This window comes from Pristiophorus japonicus, chromosome 3 (genome assembly GCF_044704955.1).
Source record: "Pristiophorus japonicus isolate sPriJap1 chromosome 3, sPriJap1.hap1, whole genome shotgun sequence".
Taxonomy (NCBI): domain Eukaryota; kingdom Metazoa; phylum Chordata; class Chondrichthyes; family Pristiophoridae; genus Pristiophorus; species Pristiophorus japonicus.
Window position 1 is genome coordinate 185,436,051 of NC_091979.1, and position 23,816 is coordinate 185,459,866.

At 66.0% G+C, this 23,816-nt stretch overlaps 2 protein-coding genes across 3 annotated transcripts in view; one reads left to right on the plus strand and one right to left on the minus strand.

Moving 5' to 3' along the window:
- The window catches only part of orc2 (origin recognition complex, subunit 2), a 309,274-nt gene that overhangs the window by 190,000 nt on the left and 95,458 nt on the right, over window positions 1-23,816 (plus strand). The window lies entirely within an intron of this gene.
- The window catches only part of LOC139260024 (hyccin 2-like), a 122,638-nt gene that overhangs the window by 61,471 nt on the left and 37,351 nt on the right, over window positions 1-23,816 (minus strand). The window lies entirely within an intron of this gene.

The following is a 23,816-nucleotide window of genomic DNA, read 5'->3' on the forward strand; positions in this document are numbered from 1 at the left end:
CCCGTGGAACTGTGCCCCGGTGACAGTCAGTGCCCGTGGAACTGTGCCCCGGTGACAGTCAGTGCCCGTGGAACTGTGCCCCGGTGACAGTCAGTGCCCGTGGAACTGTGCCCCGGTGACAGTCAGTGCCCGTGGAACTGTGCCCCGGTGACAGTCAGTGCCCGTGGAACTGTGCCCCGGTGACAGTCAGTGCCCGTGGAACTGTGCCCCGGTGACAGTCAGTGCCCGTGGAACTGTGCCCCGGTGACAGTCAGTGCCCGTGGAACTGTGCCCCGGTGACAGTCAGTGCCCGTGGAACTGTGCCCCGGTGACAGTCAGTGCCCGTGGAACTGTGCCCCGGTGACAGTCAGTGCCCAGAAAAAGAGATTTAAGAAAATGGAGAGAACCGATGAAAGGGGTGGGGAGCTTAGTTGACCTTTCTGGAAAATTCATTCCAGCCAGAACAAGAACAAACTATCCAACAATCTGATGTCCTTGGAACATCCACTGTACAGCACGAGCTAACACCAGGGTGTGTAGAGTCACAGTACAGGTAGCACATTGCCCTTGTCTTTGACTACAGCTTCTGTTCCCCTCTTTTCCCCACAGTGTGCCCTCCACCTCCCTTTACACTCAATATACATCCTGTACATAAGCAGCACACAGAAATAGAAGTTATTGGAACACTATACTGTAATAACATACTGTATTACGTTGACCAATACTGTAATACTATACTGTATATCACATCGGACAATACTGTAATATACTATATTATATACTAAATCGGATAATACCGTAATAATATATTGGCAGATTTCCCTAATGGTGCTTATGGCTAGTCTGGGCTCTGATTGTGATCTTTAGATACTAACTAACCTGCTCCAACTAGGCAAACCTGGTCATTGTGGCGACTTATTAACTGCTGGGACTCATAGTTAAATTTCAGGCTGCAGATCAGTGACTGGCTTTCTTTCTCTAGGATTCCTTTGCATCTGTAACAAAATGTGATGTCTGGAGTGTGACAGACAAAACTTTTATATTGGTTTTCCAATTAACCAGTTTCAGCTTTGAACACCAACTCCATTACACTTCGTAAAAATTAAATTCAGCCAATCTCAGTTAGCTGATGTCACGTGGGATGGCACTGGGAAGGGGTTCACAACTGGATTCAATGCCCCAGGGAAATGTATCCAGAGAGGAAAGGGCATCAGGGTACGCTCACCCTGCAGTATGCTGGCACACTGTACCCCAGAAGAGACAGGACTATCAGGGTATACATCCCGCCCACCCCCCCCCCCCCCCCCAGTATACTGGCACACTGTACCCAAAGAGAGGCAGGGATATCAGGGTATACCCCCCCCCCCCGGCAGTATACTGGCACACTGTACCTAAGGAGAGGCAAGGGTACCCCCGGCCGCTGTATACTGACACACAGTGTTACAAGCCAGTGACTCAGAGAAATCAAGATAAGCTAGATCACAAGAGCATTGCTCCAGCAGTTAATCAAAGTCCCTGATCGTCATGACGCACCTTGTCCTTGAAACACACACAATGTGATTCTATCCACAACATGCACTGCTGGAATGAGCTGGGTGTAAGTCCTGGCAGTGGACAGGGAGCTGTTGTCAGAGGCATGACTGTAGCAGATGATCTGAACTAACGTGCTCTCCAGCTTCAGTTGAATCGATGTTCTTGTTAGCAGACACTGGGCACGTCCCAGGCCTTTAAACACACAGTGCACAGCCAAAGCTCAGTGTGCTGCCAGCAGACACTACAGCTTACCAGCTGCCAGGCTTCGCCATATGACCTTGGAGGGACACTGCAACCATCCCATGAATCAGAAAATGATGGCAAAGCCCCGGCAGGTGTGAGGATCCCAGAATATACAGAATCCCAACACAGACATGGCCTACTCCTGCTCCTATTTCTTATGTTCTTATGTTCTAATCTGGGAATCAGAGTCTACCTTTACACAGAAAATACGTCCCAAAGAAAATCTCTTATTTTGGTCTCAGCTAAACTATTTTTAAAGTAAGTGAGAATTAAGACTATTATTTTTTTTTTAAATCCTACTGATTTATTCTTTCATCTTTATAATTTTACATCTTGCAATGAACTCTTGTTCAAATTATTTTAGCTTGTGCTATATGCTCTGGCAGCATGGTTAAGTGGTCTGAAGTCCTAATATTGAAATATGTGCCAGTAATAATAAAGGGTTCATTGCCTGTGAAAGATGACTTTTGCATTGAACATGAGATAAAAGCACTGAAAACGGAGCTCCTGTTCTAACAGTCGCAAAGGACCAAACATGTAAGTGCCTCCCGAGACAGTATAAACAGGAAGTTGGACATTTGGCAGTTCTAACATACTGCAGTGAGTTACTAATAGGAGGTCGGCAATGCATCACTGCACATGGAGTGAGGGAGGAAGAATGGGGCACAAGGAGGCTACTAAAATGCACAAAATAGAGGTAAAGGATTGTACAGATCGAACATTTGGAGAAGCAGAAGAGAACACTGCAAGAAACTTGTGCCATTTTCCTTATGGAAGCTCCTCCCATGGCCTAGTGGGCATAAATATCCCCAGGTCTGTGTTGAGTCAGCTGATTCCAGGCAGGACGGGGCGTCAATTGACCTCAGCACCCAGAAGTACAGAAGGGTCCCTAGATTCCTGGTCACCATCTTGCTGGATGGGTGTATGCTGTTCACTGGGAGGAGAACAGGCTCAGTGATGATATCTCATGGTCAAATAGCCCTCTTGACACTCAGCGTCGACCTCACGCATGAAAAATGATCACTTGAGAGGTGTACCCGGGCATCTGGTCCCAGCAAGAGTCAGTGCCTTCAAGGGAGAATGGAGGTGGAGAGGGATTTTTTTTTTTTTCATTTTCCATACAGAAAACCTTCATCTTTAAAACCTTTTCCCAAGAAAACAAATTATGTAAACAATTCTCGTTGAACGAGGAAATACTAAAAAGAGACAGAAAACACAAGGAATCCGCAAATATACAGACATTAAACAATGACTCTCACCCAAAAAATATCTATCCTTAAATTGAGTACCCAGTTGACCAGAGTTTCTGCCTTCTCCGCCCTCTATACTGACTCAACATTGCACAAATCATCATACATGAGCACGAGACAGGACTCAGTCCACACACAACTCAGCTTCTAACCTGCCCTGTACTTCAGCACATCACTGAACAATCTAATGCAAGGCAATGCAGAGATAGATCGGTGTCACCTTCAGCTGCCAATCTACCAGTCATGACATTTATTCTGGATTAGTGCCCTAGCAGGACAGAAGGAATGGAAACCACATTGATTGGGTGAAGCTGGTGCAGTGAAGAGGGCACAGAGATACAAACTCAGCTATGGCTCAAAGAGGACACACTGGGGCATGGCCAACATTCCACATAGAGTCTCAGGGTGTGGAGGGAGCACAGCTCTCTCCCAATTGTGGTTGGAACAGCAGAATGAAAGTTCACTCCATCACGGAAGAGATCCGTCATCTCAGCTGCACCTCTTGGGACTAACGATAAAAAGAAAAATTATTTCACTGTCTACCCCGATTGAAATTTGGAATTCAGACTGATTTCTATGAGATGTTTGAAGTTGAGTGTTTAAAGGGGTTCAGTTAGTTCTGGTCCTTACCGTCAGGCCAGGACTGCGAGTGGAGGGGGGGGGGGGGGGGGGGGAGACGCAGACGCACGGGGAGACGGACGCACATGCGCCCGTGCGGGCAGGCAGCCGCAGGCGCGCGGGAAAGGCGGGGAGGCGGTCGCAGGCGCGCGCGCACAGGGGGACACGGAGAGTCCGATGCCCCCGGCCGCGCGCGGGGAGGCTGACCCCCAAGACACGGCGCTCGGGGACGCAGACAGACAGACGGGGACACAGGCACAACGGGGACGCAAGCACGCACACACACACACACACACACACACACGGGGACGCAGACACAAACACACACGGGGACGCAGGCACACGGGGACGGACACACACACACACACGGGGACGCAGACGCACACGCGGACACACACGGGGACGCAGACGCACACGCGGACACACACGGGGACGCAGGCACACACACGGGGACGCAGGCGCACACACACGGGGACGCAGACACACGGGGACGCAGGCACACACACACGGGGACGCAGGCACACACACACGGGGACGCAGGCACACACACACGGGGACGCAGGCACACACACACGGGGACGCAGGCACACACACACGGGGACGCAGGCACACACACACGGGGACGCAGGCACACACACACGGGGACGCAGGCACACACACACGGGGACGCAGGCACACACACACGGGGACGCAGGCACACACACACGGGGACGCAGGCACACACACACGGGGACGCAGGCACACACACACGGGGACGCAGGCACACACACGGGGACGCAGGCACACACACGGGGACGGGGACGCAAGCACACACACACACACGGGTATGCAGGCACACACACACACGGGGACGCAGGCACACACACACACACGGGGACGCAGGCACACACACACACGGGGACGCTGGCACACACACACACGGGGACGCTGGCACACACACACACGGGGACGCTGGCACACACACACACGGGGACGCTGGCACACACGCTGGCACACACACACGGGGACGCAGACACACACACACACACGGGGACGCAGACACACACGGGGACGCAGACACACACACACACGGGGACGCAGACACACACACACACGGGGACGCAGACACACACACACGGGGACGACACACACACACACACACGGGGACGCAGGCACACACACACACACGGGGACGCAGGCACACACGGGGACTCACAAACACGGGGACGCAGGCACACACACACACGGGGACGCAGGCACACACGGGGACTCACAAACACGGGGACGCAGGCACACACGGGGACGCAGGTACACACACGGGGACGCAGGCACACACGCTGGCACACACACACACACGGGGACGCAAACACACACGCACGGGGACGCAGGCACACACACGCACGGCGACGCAGGCACACACACACGGGGACGCAGGCACACACACACGGGGACGCAGGCACACACACACGGGGACGCAGGCACACACACACACGGGGACGCAGACACACACACACACACGGGGACGCAGGCACACACGGGGACTCACAAACACGGGGGCGCAGACACACACACACACGGTACGCAGGCACACACACACACGGGGACGCAGGCACACACACACACGGGGACGCTGGCACACACACACACGGGGACGCAGGCACACACACACACGTGGACACAGGCACACACACACACGGGGACGCTGGCACACACACACACGGGGACGCTGGCACACACACACACGGGGACGCTGGCACACACACACACGGGGACGCAGGAACACACACACGGGGACGCAGGCACACACACACGGGGACGCAGGCACACACACACGGGGACGCAGGCATACACACACGGGGACGCAGACAGACACACACGGGGACGCGGACACACAGACACACGGGGACGGACACACACACACACGGGGACGGACACACACACACACGAGGACGGACACACACACACACGGGGACGGACACACACACACACGGGGACGGACACACAAGCACACACACACGGGGACGCAGGCACACGGGGACGCAGGCACACACACACACACGGGGACACAGGCACACACACGGGGACGCAGACACACACACGGGGACGCAGACGCAGACACACGGGGACGCAGGCACACACACGGGGACGCAGGCACACACACGGGGACGCAGGCACACACACACACGGGGATGCAGGCACACGGGGACGCAGACACACACACACGGGGACGCAGACACGCACACACACGGGGACGCAGGCACACACACACACACACACGGGGACGCAGGCACACACACACGGGGACGCAGGCACACACACACACGGGGACGCAGGCACACACACACACACGGGGACGCATGCACACACACACACACGGGGACGCTGGCACACACACACACGGGGACGCAAGCACACACACACACGGGGACCCAAGCACACACACACGCTGGCAACACACACACGGGGACGCAAACACACACACGCACACGGGGACGCAGTCACACGCACACGGGGACGCAGGCAGACGGGGACGGGGACGGAGGCAGACGGGGACGGGGACGGGCGCAGACGGGGACGGGGACGGGCGCAGACGGGGACGGGCGCAGACGGGGACGGGCGCAGACGGGGACGGGCGCAGACGGGGACGGGCGCAGACGGGGACGGGCGCACACGGGGACGGGCGCACACGGGGACGGGCGCACACGGGGACGGGCGCACACGGGGACGGGCGCACACGGGGACGGGCGCACACGGGGACGGGCGCACACGGGGAAGGGGACGGGCGCACACGGGGAAGGGGACGGGCGCACACGGGGAAGGGGACGGGCGCACACGGGGAAGGGGACGGGCGCACACGGGGAAGGGGACGGGCGCACACGGGGAAGGGGACGGGCGCACACGGGGACGGGGACGGGCGCACACGGGGACGGGGACGGGCGCACACGGGGACGGGGACGGGCGCACACGGGGACGGGGACGGGCGCACACGGGGACGGGGACGGGCGCACACGGGGACGGGGACGGGCGCACACGGGGACGGGGACGGGCGCACACGGGGACGGGCGCACACGGGGACGGGCGCACACGGGGACGGGCGCACACGGGGACGGGCGCACACGGGGACGGGCGCACACGGGGACGGGCGCACACGGGGACGGGGACGGGCGCACACGGGGACGGGGACGGGCGCACACGGGGACGGGGACGGGCGCACACGGGGACGGGGACGGGCGCACACGGGGACGGGGACGGGCGCACACGGGGACGGGGACGGGCGCACACGGGGACGGGCGCACACGGGGACGGGGACGGGCGCACACGGGGACGGGGACGGGCGCACACGGGGACGGGCGCACACGGGGACGGGCGCACACGGGGACGGGCGCACACGGGGACGGGGACGGGCGCACACGGGGACGGGGACGGGCGCACACGGGGACGGGGACGGGCGCACACGGGGACGGGGACGGGCGCACACGGGGACGGGGACGGGCGCACACGGGGACGGGGACGGGCGCACACGGGGACGGGGACGGGCGCACACGGGGACGGGGACGGGCGCACACGGGGACGGGGACGGGCGCACACGGGGACGGGGACGGGCGCACACGGGGACGGGGACGGGCGCACACGGGGACGGGGACGGGCGCACACGGGGACGGGGACGGGCGCACACGGGGACGGGGACGGGCGCACACGGGGACGGGGACGGGCGCACACGGGGACGGGGACGGGCGCACGCGGGACGGGCACGGGCGCACACGGGGACGGGGACGGCGCACACGGGGACGGGGACACACGGGGACGGGGACGGGGACGGGCGCACACGGGGACGGGGACGGGCGCACACGGGGACGGGGACGGGCGCACACGGGGACGGGGTCGGGCGCACACGGGGACGGGGTCGGGCGCACACGGGGACGGGCGCATACATACGGGGACGGGGACGGACGCATACACACGGGGACGGGGACGGACGCACACGCACACACGGGGACGGACACACACACGGGGACGCAGACGCACACACACGGGGACGCAGGCACGCACACGGGGACGCAGGCGCGCACACACACACGGGGACGCAGGCGCGCACACACACGCGGGGACGCAGGCGCGCACACACACGCGGGGACGCAGGCGCACACACACACGCGGGGACGCAGGCGCACACACACACGCGGGGACGCAGGCGCACACACGGGGACGCGGGGACGCAGGCACACACACACACGGGGACGCAGGCACACACACACACGGGGACGCAGGCACACACACACACACGGGGACGCAGGCACACACACGGGGACGCAGGCACACACACGGGGACGCAGACGCAGACACACGGGGACGCAGGCACACGGGGACGCAGACACACACACGGGGACGCAGGCACACACGGGGATGCAGGCACACACACACACATGGGGACGCAGGCACGCACACACACACACGTGGACGCAAGCAGACACACACGCTGGCAACACACACACATGGGGACGCAAACACACACACGGGGACGGACACACACACACGGGACGGACACACACACACGGGGACGGACACACACACACACGGGGACGCAGGCACACGGGGACGCAGGCACACACACACACACGGGGACGCAGGCACACACACACGGGGACGCAGGCACACACACACACACGGGGACGGAGACGGGCGCACACGGGGACGGGCGCACACGGGGACGGGCACGGGCGCACACGGGGACGGGCACGGGGACGGGCACGCACAGGGACGGGCACGGACGCATACACACGGGGACGGGGACGGACGCACATGCACACACGGGGATGGACACACACACACGGGGACGCAGACGCACACACACGGGGACGCAGACGCACACACACCGGGACGCAGACGCACACACACCGGGACGCAGACGCGCACACGGGGACGCAGCCACGCACACGGGGACGCAGGCGCGCACACACACACGGGGACGCAGGCGCACACACGGGGACGCAGGCGCACACACGGGGACGCAGGCGCACACACGGGGACGCAGGCGCACATACGGGGACGCAGGCGCACACACGGGGACGCAGGGACGCAGGCACACACACACACGGGGACGCAGGCACACACACACACGGGGACGCAGGCACACACACACGTGGACGCAGGCACACACACACGGGGACGCAGGCACACACACACGGGGACGCAGGCACACACACACGGGGACGCAGGCACACACACACGGGGACGCAGGCACACACACACGGGGACGCAGGCACACACACACGGGGACGGACACACACACACACGGGGACGGACACACACACACACGGGGACGGACACACACACACACGGGGACGGACACACACACACACGGGGACGGACACACACACACACGGGGACGGACACACACACACACACACGGGGACGGACACACACACACACACACACGGGGACGGACACACACACACACACACGGGGACGGACACACACACACACACACGGGGACGGACACACACACACACGGGGACGGACACACACACACACGGGGACGGACACACACACACACGGGGACGGACACACACACACACGGGGACGGACACACACACACACGGGGACGGACACACACACACACGGGGACGGACACACACACACACGGGGACGGACACACACACACACGGGGACGGACACACACGGGGACGGACACACGCACACACGGGGACGGACACACAAGCACACACACACGGGGACGCAGACACACGGGGACGCAGGCACAGACACACACACACGGGGACGCAGGCACACACACACACACACGGGGACGCAGACGGACACACACACGGGGACGGACACACACACACGGGGACGCAGACGCGCACACGGGGACGCAGGCACGCACACGGGGACGCAGGCACGCACACACGGGGACGCAGGCACGCACACACGGGGACGCAGGCGCACACACGGGGACGCAGGCGCACACACGGGGACGCAGGCACACACACACGGGGACGCAGGCACACACACACACGGGGACGCAGGCACACACACACGGGGACGGGCACACACACACACGGGGACGGGCACACACACACACGGGGACGGGCACACACACACACGGGGACGGGCACACACACACACGGGGACGGGCACACACACACACGGGGACGGGCACACACACACACGGGTACGGGCACACACACACACGGGGACGGGCACACACACACACGGGGACGGGCACACACACACACGGGGACGGGCACACACACACACGGGGACGGGCACACACACACACGGGGACGGGCACACACACACACGGGGACGGACACACACACACACGGACGGACACACACACACACACGGACGGACACACACACACACACACGGGGACGCAGGCACACGGGGACGCAGGCACACACACACACACGGGGACGCAGGCACACACACACGGGGACGCAGGCACACACGGGGACGCAGGCACACACACACACACACACACGGGGACGCAGACGGACACACACACGGGGACGGACACACACACACGGGGACGCAGGCGCGCACACGGGGACGCAGGCGCGCACACGGGGACGCAGGCGCGCACACGGGGACGCAGGCGCGCACACGGGGACGCAGGCACACACACACACACGGGGACGCAGGCACACACACACAGGGACGCAGGCACACACACGGGGACGCAGGCACACACACGGGGACGCAGGCACACACACGGGGACGCAGACGCAGACACACGGGGACGCAGGCACACGGGGACGCAGACACACACACGGGGACGCAGGCACACACGGGGACGCAGGCACACACGGGGATGCAGGCACGCACACACACACACGTGGACGCAAGCAGACACACACGCTGGCAACACACACGCTGGCAACACACACACATGGGGACGCAAACACACACACGGGGACGGACACACACACACGGGACGGACACACACACACGGGGACGGACACACACACACACGGGGACGCAGGCACACGGGGACGTAGGCACACACACACACACGGGGACGCAGGCACACACACACGGGGACGCAGGCACACACACGGGGACGCAGGCACACACACACACACGGGGACGGAGACGGGCGCACACGGGGACGGGCGCACACGGGGACGGGCGCACACGGGGACGGGCACGGGCGCACACGGGGACGGGCACGGGCGCACACGGGGACGGGCACGCACAGGGACGGGCACGGACGCATACACACGGTGACGGGGACGGACGCACACGCACACACGGGGATGGACACACACACACGGGGACGCAGACGCACACACACACGGGGACGCAGACGCACACACACGGGGACGCAGATGCACACACACCGGGACGCAGACGCGCACACGGGGACGCAGCCGCGCACACGGGGACGCAGCCGCGCACACGGGGACGCAGCCGCGCACACGGGAACGCAGGCGCGCACACGGGGACGCAGGCGCACACACGGGGACGCAGGCGCACACACGGGGACGCAGGCGCACACACGGGGACGCAGGCACACACACACACGGGGACGCAGGCACACACACACGTGGACGCAGGCACACACACACACGGGGACGCAGGCACACACACACACGGGGACGCAGACACACGGGGACGCAGGCACACACACACACGGGGACGCAGGCACACGGGGACGCAGACACGCACACACACGGGGACGCAGGCACACACGCTGGCACACACACACACACACGGGGACGCAGGCACACACACACACATGGGGACGCAGGCACGCACACACACACACACACGGGGACGCAAGCAGACACACACGCTGGCAACACACACACACGGGGACGCAAACACACACACACGGGGACGCAGACACACACACACGGGGACGCAGACAGACACACACGGGGACGGACACACACACACACGGGGACGGACACACACACACACGGGGACGGACACGCACACACACGGGGACGGACACGCACACACACGGGGACGGACACGCACACACACGGGGACGGACACGCACACACGGGGACGGACACGCACACACGGGGACGGACACACAAGCACACACACACGGGGACGCAGGCACACACGGGGACGCAGGCACACACACACACACACGGGGACGCAGACGGACACACGCGGGGACGCAGACGCACACACACGAGGAAGCAGGCACGCACACGGGGACGCAGGCACGCACACACGGGGACGCAGGCGCACACACGGGGACGCAGGCGCACACACGGGGACGCAGGGACACACACACACGGGGACGCAGGAACACACACACACGGGGACGCAGGAACACACACACACGGGGACGCAGGCACACACACACGGGGACGCAAACACACACACACGGGGACGCAGGCGCACACACGGGGACGCAGGCGCACACACGGGGACGCAGGCGCACACACGGGGACGCAGGCGCACACACGGGGACGCAGGCGCACACACGGGGACGCAGGCGCACACACGGGGACGCAGGCGCACACACGGGGACGCAGGCGCACACACACACGGGGACGCAGGCACACACACACGTGGACGCAGGCACACACATACACGGGGACGCAGGCACACACACACACGGGGACGCAGACACACGGGGACGCAGGCACACACACACACGGGGACGCAGGCACACGGGAACGCAGACACACTCACACGGGGACGCAGACACGCACACACACGGGGACGCAGGCACACACGCTGGCACACACACATACACACGGGGACGCAGGCACACACACACACGGGGACGCAGGCACGCACACACACACACACGGGATCGCAAGCAGACACACACGCTGGCAACACACACACACGGGGACGCAAACACACACACACGGGGACGCAGACACACACACACGGGGATGCAGACAGACACACACGGGGACGGACACACACACACACACGGGGACGGACACACACATACACGGGGACGGACACACACACACACGGGGACGGACACGCACACACGGGGACGGACACGCACACACGGGGACGGACACACAAGCACACACACACGGGGACGCAGGCGCACACACACACACGGGGACTCAGGCACACACGGGGACGCAGGCACACACGGGGACGCAGGCACACACACACGGGGACGCAGACGGACACACACGGGGACGCAGACACACACACACGGGGACGCAGACACACACACACGGGGACGCAGACACACACACACGGGGACGCAGGCACGCACACACGGGGACGCAGGCGCACACACGGGGACGCAGGCGCACACACGGGGACGCAGGCGCACACACGGGGACGCAGGCGCACACACGGGGACGCAGGCGCACACACGGGGACGCAGGCGCACACACGGGGACGCAGGCGCACACACGGGGACGCAGGGACGCAGGCACACACACACACGGGGACGCAGGCACACACACACTGGGACGCAGGCACACACACACACGGGGACGCAGGCACACACACACACGGGGACGCAGGCACACACACACGGGGACGCAGGCACACACACACGGGGACGCAGGCACACACACACGGGGACGGACACACACACACACGGGGACGGACACACACACACACGGGGACGGACACACACACACACACACGGGGACGGACACACACACACACACACGGGGACGGACACACACACACACACACGGGGACGGACACACACACACACGGGGACGGACACACACACACACGGGGACGGACACACACACACACGGGGACGGACACACACACACACGGGGACGGACACACACACACACGGGGACGGACACACACACACACGGGGACGGACACACACACACACGGGGACGGACACACACGGGGACGGACACACACACACACGGGGACGGACACGCACACACACGGGGACCGGCACGCACACACGGGGACGGACACACAAGCACACACACACGGGGACGCAGGCACACGGGGACGCAGGCACACACACACACACGGGGACGCAGGCACACACGGGGACGCAGGCACACACGGGGACGCAGGCACACACACACACGGGGACGCAGGCACACACACACACGGGGACGCAGGCACACACACACACGGGGACGGGCACACACACACACGGGGACGGGCACACACACACACGGGGACGGGCACACACACACACGGGGACGGGCACACACACACGGGGACGGGCACACACACACGGGGACGGGCACACACACACACGGGGACGGGCACACACACACACGGGGACGGGCACACACACACACGGGGACGGACACACACACACACGGGGACGGACACACACACACACGGGGACGGACACACACACACACGGGGACGGACACACACACACACGGGGACGGACACACACACACACGGGGACGGACACACACACACACACGGGGACGGACACACACACACACACACGGGGACGCAGGCACACGGGGACGCAGGCACACACACACGGGGACGCAGGCACACACGGGGACGCAGGCACACACACACACACACACGGGGACGCAGACGGACACACACACGGGGACGGACACACACACACGGGGACGCAGACGCACACACACGGGGACGCAGGCGCGCACACGGGGACGCAGGCGCGCACACGGGGACGCAGGCGCGCACACGGGGACGCAGGCACACACACACACGGGGACGCAGGCACACACACACGGGGACGCAGGCACACACACACACGGGGACGCAGGCACACACACACGGGGACGCAGGCACACACACACGGGGACGCAGGCACACACACACACACACGGGGACGCAGGCACACACACACACACGGGGACGCAGGCACACACACGCTCGGGGACGCAGGCACACACACGGCGATGCAGGCGGGCGCAGACGGGGACGGGCGCAGACGGGGACGGGCGCAGACGGGGACGGGCGCACACGGGGACGGGCGCACACGGGGACGGGCGCACACGGGGGACGGGCGCACACGGGGGACGGGCGCACACGGGGACGGGCGCATACACACGGGGACGGGGACGGACGCATACACACGGGGACGGGCGCACACGCACACAGGGGGGCGGACGCACACACACGGGGACGGACGCACACACACGGGGACGCAGGCACGCACACACACACACACGGGGACGCAGGCACGCACACACACACACACGGGGACGCAGGCACACACACACACACGGGGACGCAGGCACACACACACACACGGGGACGCAGGCGCGCACACGGGGACGCAGGCACGCACACACACACGGGGACGCAGGCGCACACACGGGGACGCAGGCGCACACACACACGGGGACGCAGGCACACACACACACGGGGACGCAGGCACACACACACACGGGGACGCAGGCACACACACACACACGGGGACGCAGGCACACACACACACACACGGGGACGCAGACACACACACGGGGACGCAGGCACACACACACACATGGGGACGCAGGCACGCGCAGACACACACGCTGGCACACACACACGGGGACGCAGACGGACACACACGGGGACGGACACACACACACACGGGGACGGACACACACACACACGGGGACGGACACACACACACACGGGGACGAACACACACACACACGGGGACGGACACACAAGCACACACACACGGGGACGCAGGCACACGGGGACGCAGGCACACACACACACGGGGACGCAGGCACACACACACGGGGACGCAGGCACACACACACGGGGACGCAGGCACACACACGCAAACGGGGACGCAGACGGACACACACGGGGACGGACACACACACACACGGGGAAGGACACACACACACACGGGGACGGACACACACACACACGGGGACGGACACACACACACACAAACGGGGACGCTGGCACACACACACACGGGGACGCCAACACACACAGGCACCACACACGGGGTCGCAGGCACACACAGGCACCACACTCGGGGACGCAGTCACACACACACACACACGGGGACGCAGACACACACGCTGGCACACACGGGGACGCAGGCGCACACACACACGGGGACGCAGGCACACACACACGGGGACGTACACACACGGGGACGGGGACGCAGACGCACACACACGGGGACGCGGGCGCACACACACACGGGGACGCGGGCGCACACACACACGGGGACGCAGGCGCACACACACACGGGGACGCGGGCGCACACTCACACGGGGACGCGGGCGCACACTCACACGGGGACGCGGGCGCACACTCACACGGGGACGCGGGCGCACACTCACACGGGGACGCGGGCGCACACTCACACGGGGACGGACACACACACACACGGGGACGGACACACACACACACGGGGACGGACACACACACACACACACGGGGACGCAGACACACGGGGACGCAGGCACACACACACACACGGGGACGCAGGCACACACGGGGACGCAGGCACACACACACACACACACGGGGACGCAGACGGACACACACACGGGGACGGACACACACACACGGGGACGCAGACGCACACACACGGGGACGCAGGCGCGCACACGTGGACGGGCACACACACACACACACACGTGGACAGACACACACACACACGGGGACGCAGGCGCGCACACACAGGGAAGCACGCGCGCACACACGGGGACGCAGGCGCGCACACACGGGGACGCAGCCGCGCACACGAGGACGCAAGCGCGCGCACACGGGGACGCAGCCGCGCACACGGGGACGCAGCCGCGCACACACACACACACACACGGGGACGCAGACACACACGGAGACGCAGACACACACACGGGGACGCAGACACACACACACGGGGACGCAGACACACACACACGGGGACGCAGACACACACACACGGGGACGCAGACACACACACACGGGGACGCAGACACACACACACGGGGACGCAGGCACACACACACGGGGACGCAGACACACACACGGGGACGCAGACACACACACGGGGACGCAGACACACACACGGGGACGCAGACACACACACGGGGACGCAGACACACACACACGGGGACACGCACACACGCACACGGGGATGGACGCACACGGGGACGGGGACGGACGCACACGGGGACGGACGCACACGGGGACGGACGCACACGGGGACGGGGACGGACGCACACGGGGACGGGGACGGACGCACACGGGGACGGGGACGGACGCACACGGGGACGGGGACGGACGCACACGGGGACGGGGACTGACGCACACGGGGACGGGGACGGACGCACACGGGGACGGGGACGGACGCACACGGGGACGGGGACGGAGGCAGACGGGGACGGGGACGGGGACGGAGGCAGACGGGGACGGGGACGGGGACGGAGGCAGACGGGGACGGGGACGGGGACGGAGGCAGACGGGGACGGGGACGGGGACGGAAGCAGACGGGGACGGGGACGGGGACGGAGGCAGACGGGGACGGGGACGGGGGCAGAGGCAGACGGGGACGGACGCGCACGCACGGGGACGGACGCGCACGCACGGGGACGCGAGCGCACACGGGGACGCGAGCGCACACACGGTGACGCAAGCGCACACACACGGGGACGCAGGCACACACACACGGGGACGGACACACACACACGGGGACGCAGGCACACACACACACGGGGACGCAGGCACACACACACACGGGGACGCAGGCACACACACACACGGGGACGCAGGCACACACACACACGGGGACGCAGGCACACACACGGGGACGCAGGCACACACACGGGGACGCAGACACACACACGGGGACGCAGACACACACACGGGGACGCAGACACACACACGGGGACGCAGACACACACACGGGGACGCAGACACACACGCTGGCACACACGCACACGGGGACGCAGGCGGACGCACACGGTGACGCAGGCGGACGCACACGGTGACGCAGGCGGACGCACACGGTGACGCAGGCGGACGCACACGGGGACGGACGCACACGCACACGCACACGCACACGGGGACGGGGACTGAGGCAGACGGGGACGGGGACGGAGGCAGACGGGGACGGGGACGGAGACGGAGGCAGACGGGGACGGGGACGGAGGCAGACGGGGACGGGGACGGAGGCAGACGGGGACGGGGACGGGGACGGGTGCAGACGGGGACGGGGACGGAGGCAGACGGGGACGGGGACGGAGGCAGACGGGGACGGGGACGGAGGCAGACGGGGACGGGGACGGAGGCAGACGGGGACGGGGACGGGGACGGGTGCAGACGGGGACGGGGACGGAGGCAGACGGGGACGGGGACGGAGGCAGACGGGGACGGGGACGGAGGCACACACACACGGGGACGGACACACACACACGGGGACGCAAGCACACACACACGGGGACGGACACACACACACGGGGACGCAAGCACACACACACGGGGACGCAAGCGCACACACACGGGGACGCGAGCGCATACGGGGACGCGAGCGCACACGGGGACGCGGGCGCACACACGGGGACGCAGGCGCACACACACGGGGACGCAGGCACACACACACGGGGACGGACACACACACACGGCGACGCAGGCACACACACACACGGGGACGCAGGCACACACACACGGGGACGCAGACACACACACGGGGACGCGCACACACACACGGGGACGCGCACACGCACACGGGGACGCGCACACGCACACGGGGACGCGCACACGCACACGGGGACGCGCACACGCACACGGGGACGCGCACACGGGGACGCAGGCGGACGCACACGGGGACGGACGCACACGCACACGGGGACGCGGGCGCACACACACACGGGGACGCGGGCGCACACACACACGGGGACGCGGGCGCACACACACGGGGACGCGGGCGCACACACACACGGGGACGCGGGCGCACACACACACGGGGACGCGGGCGCACACACACACGGGGACGCGGGCGCACACACACACGGGGACGCGGGCGCACACACACACGGGGACGCGGGCGCGCACACACACGGGGACGCGGGCACACACACACGGGGACGCGGCGCACACACACGGGGACGCGGGCGCGCACACACGGGGACGCGGGCGCACACACGTGGACGGGCACACACACACACACACACACGGGGACGCAGGCGCACACGTGGACAGACACACACACACACACGGGGACGCAGGCGCGCGCACACGGGGACGCAGGCGCGCGCACACGAGGACGCAGGCGCGCGCACACGAGGACGCAGGCGCGCGCACACGAGGACGCAGGCGCGCGCACACGGGGACGCAGCCGCGCACACGGGGACGCAGCCGCGCACACGGGGACGCAGCCGCGCACACACACACAAACACACACACGCGAACGCAGGCACACGCACGGGGACGCATCACACACGCAGGGACGCAGGGACGCAGGCGCGCACACACGGGGACGCACGCGCGCACACACGGGGACGCAGGCGCGCACACACGGGGACGCAGCCGCGCACACGAGGACGCAGGCGCACGCACACAGCCGCGCACACACACACACGGGAACGCAGGCACACGCACGGGGACGCATCACACACGGGGACGCAGGCACACACACACACGGGGACGCAGACACACACGGAGACGCAGACACACACACGGAGACGCAGACACACACGGGGACGCAGACAAACACACACGGGGACGCAGGCACACACACACACGGGGACGCAGGCACACACACACACGGGGACGCAGGCACACACACACACACACGGGGACGCAGGCACACACACACACGGGGACGCAGGCACACACACGGGGTCGCAGGCACACACACGGGGACGCAGGCACACACACGGGGACGCAGACACACACACGGGGACGCAGACACACACATGGGGACGCAGGCACACACACACGGGGACGGACACACACACACGGGGACGCAGGCACACACACACGGGGACGGAGGCACACACACACACACACACGGGGACGCAGGCACACACACGGGGAGCGGGGACACACACACGGCGACGCAGGCACGCACACACACACGGGGACGCGGGCGCGCACACAAAAGGGGACGCGGGCGCACACACACACGGGGACGCGGGCGCACACACACACGGGGACGCGGGCGCACACACACACGGGGACGCGGGCGCACACACACACGGGGACGCACACACACACACGGGGACGCAAGCAGACACACACGGGGACGCAAACACACACACACGGGGACGCAAACACACACACACGGGGACGCAAACACACACACACGGGGACGCAAACACACACACACGGGGACGCAAGCAGACACACACGGGGACGCAAACACACACACACGGGGACGCAAACACACACACACGGGGACGCAAACACACACACACGGGGACGCAAACACACACACACGGGGACGGACACACACACACACGGGGACGGACACACACACACACACACACACACGGGGACGGACACACACACACGGGGACGGACACACAAGCACACACACATGGGGACGCAGGCACACGGGGACGCGGACGCACGCACACGGGGACGCAGGCACGCACATGGGGACGCAGGCACGCACACGGGGACGCAGGCGCACGCACATGGGGACGCAGGCACGCACACACACACGGGAACGCAGGCACGCACACACACACGGGAACGCAGGCACACACACACACACACACACACACGGGGACGCAGGCACACACACACACACGGGGACGCAGGCACACACACACACGGGGACGCAAACACACACACACACACAGGCACCACACACGGGGTCGCAGTCACACACACACACACGGGGACGCAGACACACACACGCTGGCACACACGGGGACGCAGGCGCACACACACACGGGGACGGAGGCGCACACACGGGGACGGGGACGTACACACATGGGCACGGGGACGTACACACACGGGTACAGGGATGTACACACACACACGGGGACGGGGACGCAAGCACACACACACACACACACGGGGACGCAGGCACACACACACGGGGACGCAGACACACACACACGGGGACGCAGACACACACACACACGGGGACGCAGACACACACACACGGGGACGCAGACACACACACACACACACACACGGGGACGCAGACACACACACACGGGGACGCAGACACACACACATGGGGACGCAGGCACACACACACACACGGGGACGCAGGTACACACACACACGGGGACGCAGGCACACACACGGGGACGCAGACACACACACGGGGACGCAGACACACACACGGGGACGCAGGCACACACACACGAGGACGCAGGCACGCACACACACACACGGGGACGCAAGCACACACACACACGGGGACGCAAGCAGACACACACGCAGGCAACACACACACGGGGACGCGCACACACGCACACGGGGACGGGGACGGACGCACACGGGGACGGGGACGGACGCACACGGGGACGGGGACGGACGCACACGGGGACGGGGACGGACGCAGACGGGGACGGGGACGGGGACGGAGGCAGACGGGGACGGAGGCAGACGGGGACGGGGACGGGGGCAGACGGGGACGGGGACGGAGGCAGACGGGGATGGGGACGGGGGCAGACGGGGACGGGGGCGCACGCACGGGGACAGACGCGCACGCACGGGGACGCGAGCGCACACGGGGACGCGAGCGCGCACACGGGGACGCAAGCGCACACACACGGGGACGCAGGCACACACACACGGGGACGGACACACACACACGGGGACGCAGGCACACACACGGGGACGCAGGCACACACACGGGGACGCAGGCACACACACGGGGACGCAGACACACACACGGGGACGCAGACACACGGGGACGCGCACACGCACACGGGGACGCAGTCGGACGCACACGGGGACGGACGCACACGCACACGGGGACGGACGCACACGCACACGGGGACGGGGACTGAGGCAGACGGGGACGGAGGCAGACGGGGACGGGGACGGAGGCAGACGGGGACCGGGACGGAGGCAGACGGGGACCGGGACGGGGGCAGACGGGGACGGGGACGGAGGCAGACGGGGACGGGGACGGAGGCACACACACACGGGGACGGACACACACACACGGCGACGCAGGCACACACACACACGGGGACGCAGGCACACACACACGGGGACGCAAGCACACACACACGGGGACGCAAGCACACACACACGGGGACGCAAGCACACACACGGGGACGCGAGCGCACACGGGGACGCGAGCGCACACGGGGACGCAAGCGCACACGGGGACGCAGGCGCACACGGCGACGCAGGCACACACACACACGGGGACGCAGGCACACACACACGGGGACGCAGGCACACACACACACGGGGACGCAGACACACACACGGGGACGCAGACACACACACGGGGACGCAGACACACACACGGGGACGCAGACACACACACGGGGACGCAGACACACACACGGGGACGCAGACACACACACGGGGACGCAGGCGCACACACGGGGACGCAGGCGCACACACACACGGGGACGGAGGCGCACACACGGGGACGGGGACGGGGACGTACACACATGGGCACGGGGACGTACACACACGGGTACAGGGATGTACACACACACACGGGGACGGGGACGCAAGCACACACACACACACACACACACGGGGACGCAGACACACACACACGGGGACGCAGACACACACACACGGGGACGCAGACACACACACACGGGGACGCAGGCACACACACACACGGGGACGCAGGCACACACACACACGGGGACGCAGGCACACACACACGGGGACGCAGGCACACACACACACGGGGACGCAGGCACACACACACACGGGGACGCAGACACACACACGGGGACGCAGACACACACACGGGGACGCAGACACACACACGGGGACGCAGACACACACACACGGGGACGCAGGCACGCACACACACACACGGGGACGCAAGCACACACACACACGGGGACGCAAGCAGACACACACGCAGGCAACACACACACGGGGACGCGCACACACGCACACGGGGACGGGGACGGACGCACACGGGGACGGGGACGGACGCACACGGGGACGGGGACGGACGCACACGGGGACGGGGACGGACGCACACGGGGACGGGGACGGACGCACACGGGGACGGGGACGGACGCACACGGGGACGGGGACGGGGACGGAGGCAGACGGGGACGGGGACGGAGGCAGACGGGGATGGGGACGGGGGCGCACGCACGGGGACAGACGCGCACGCACGGGGACGCGAGCGCACACGGGGACGCGAGCGCGCACACGGGGACGCAAGCGCACACACACGGGGACGCAGGCACACACACACGGGGACGGACACACACACACGGGGACGCAGGCACACACACACACGGGGACGCAGGCACACACACACACGGGGACGCAGGCACACACACGGGGACGCAGACACACACACGGGGACGCAGACACACACACGGGGACGCAGACACACACACGGGGACGCAGACACACACACGGGGACGCAGACACACACACGGGGACGCAGACACACGGGGACGCGCACACGCACACGGGGACGCAGTCGGACGCACACGGGGACGGACGCACACGCACACGGGGACGGACGCACACGCACACGGGGACGGGGACTGAGGCAGACGGGGACGGAGGCAGACGGGGACGGGGACGGAGGCAGACGGGGACGGGGACGGAGGCAGACGGGGACCGGGACGGAGGCAGACGGGGACCGGGACGGAGGCAGACGGGGACCGGGACGGGGGCAGACGGGGACGGGGACGGAGGCAGACGGGGACGGGGACGGAGGCACACACACACGGGGACGGACACACACACACGGGGACGGACACACACACACGGCGACGCAGGCACACACACACACGGGGACGCAGGCACACACACACGGGGACGCAAGCACACACACACGGGGACGCAAGCACACACACGGGGACGCGAGCGCACACGGGGACGCGAGCGCACACGGGGACGCGAGCGCACACGGGGACGCGAGCGCACACGGGGACGCAGGCGCACACACGGGGACGCAGGCACACACACACACGGCGACGCAGGCACACACACACACGGGGACGCAGGCACACACACACGGGGACGCAGGCACACACACACGGGGACGCAGGCACACACACACGGGGACGCAGGCACACACACACGGGGACGCAGGCACACACACACGGGGACGCAGGCACACACACACACGGGGACGCAGACACACACACGGGGACGCAGACACACACACGGGGACGCAGACACACACACGGGGACGCAGACACACACGCACACGGGGAC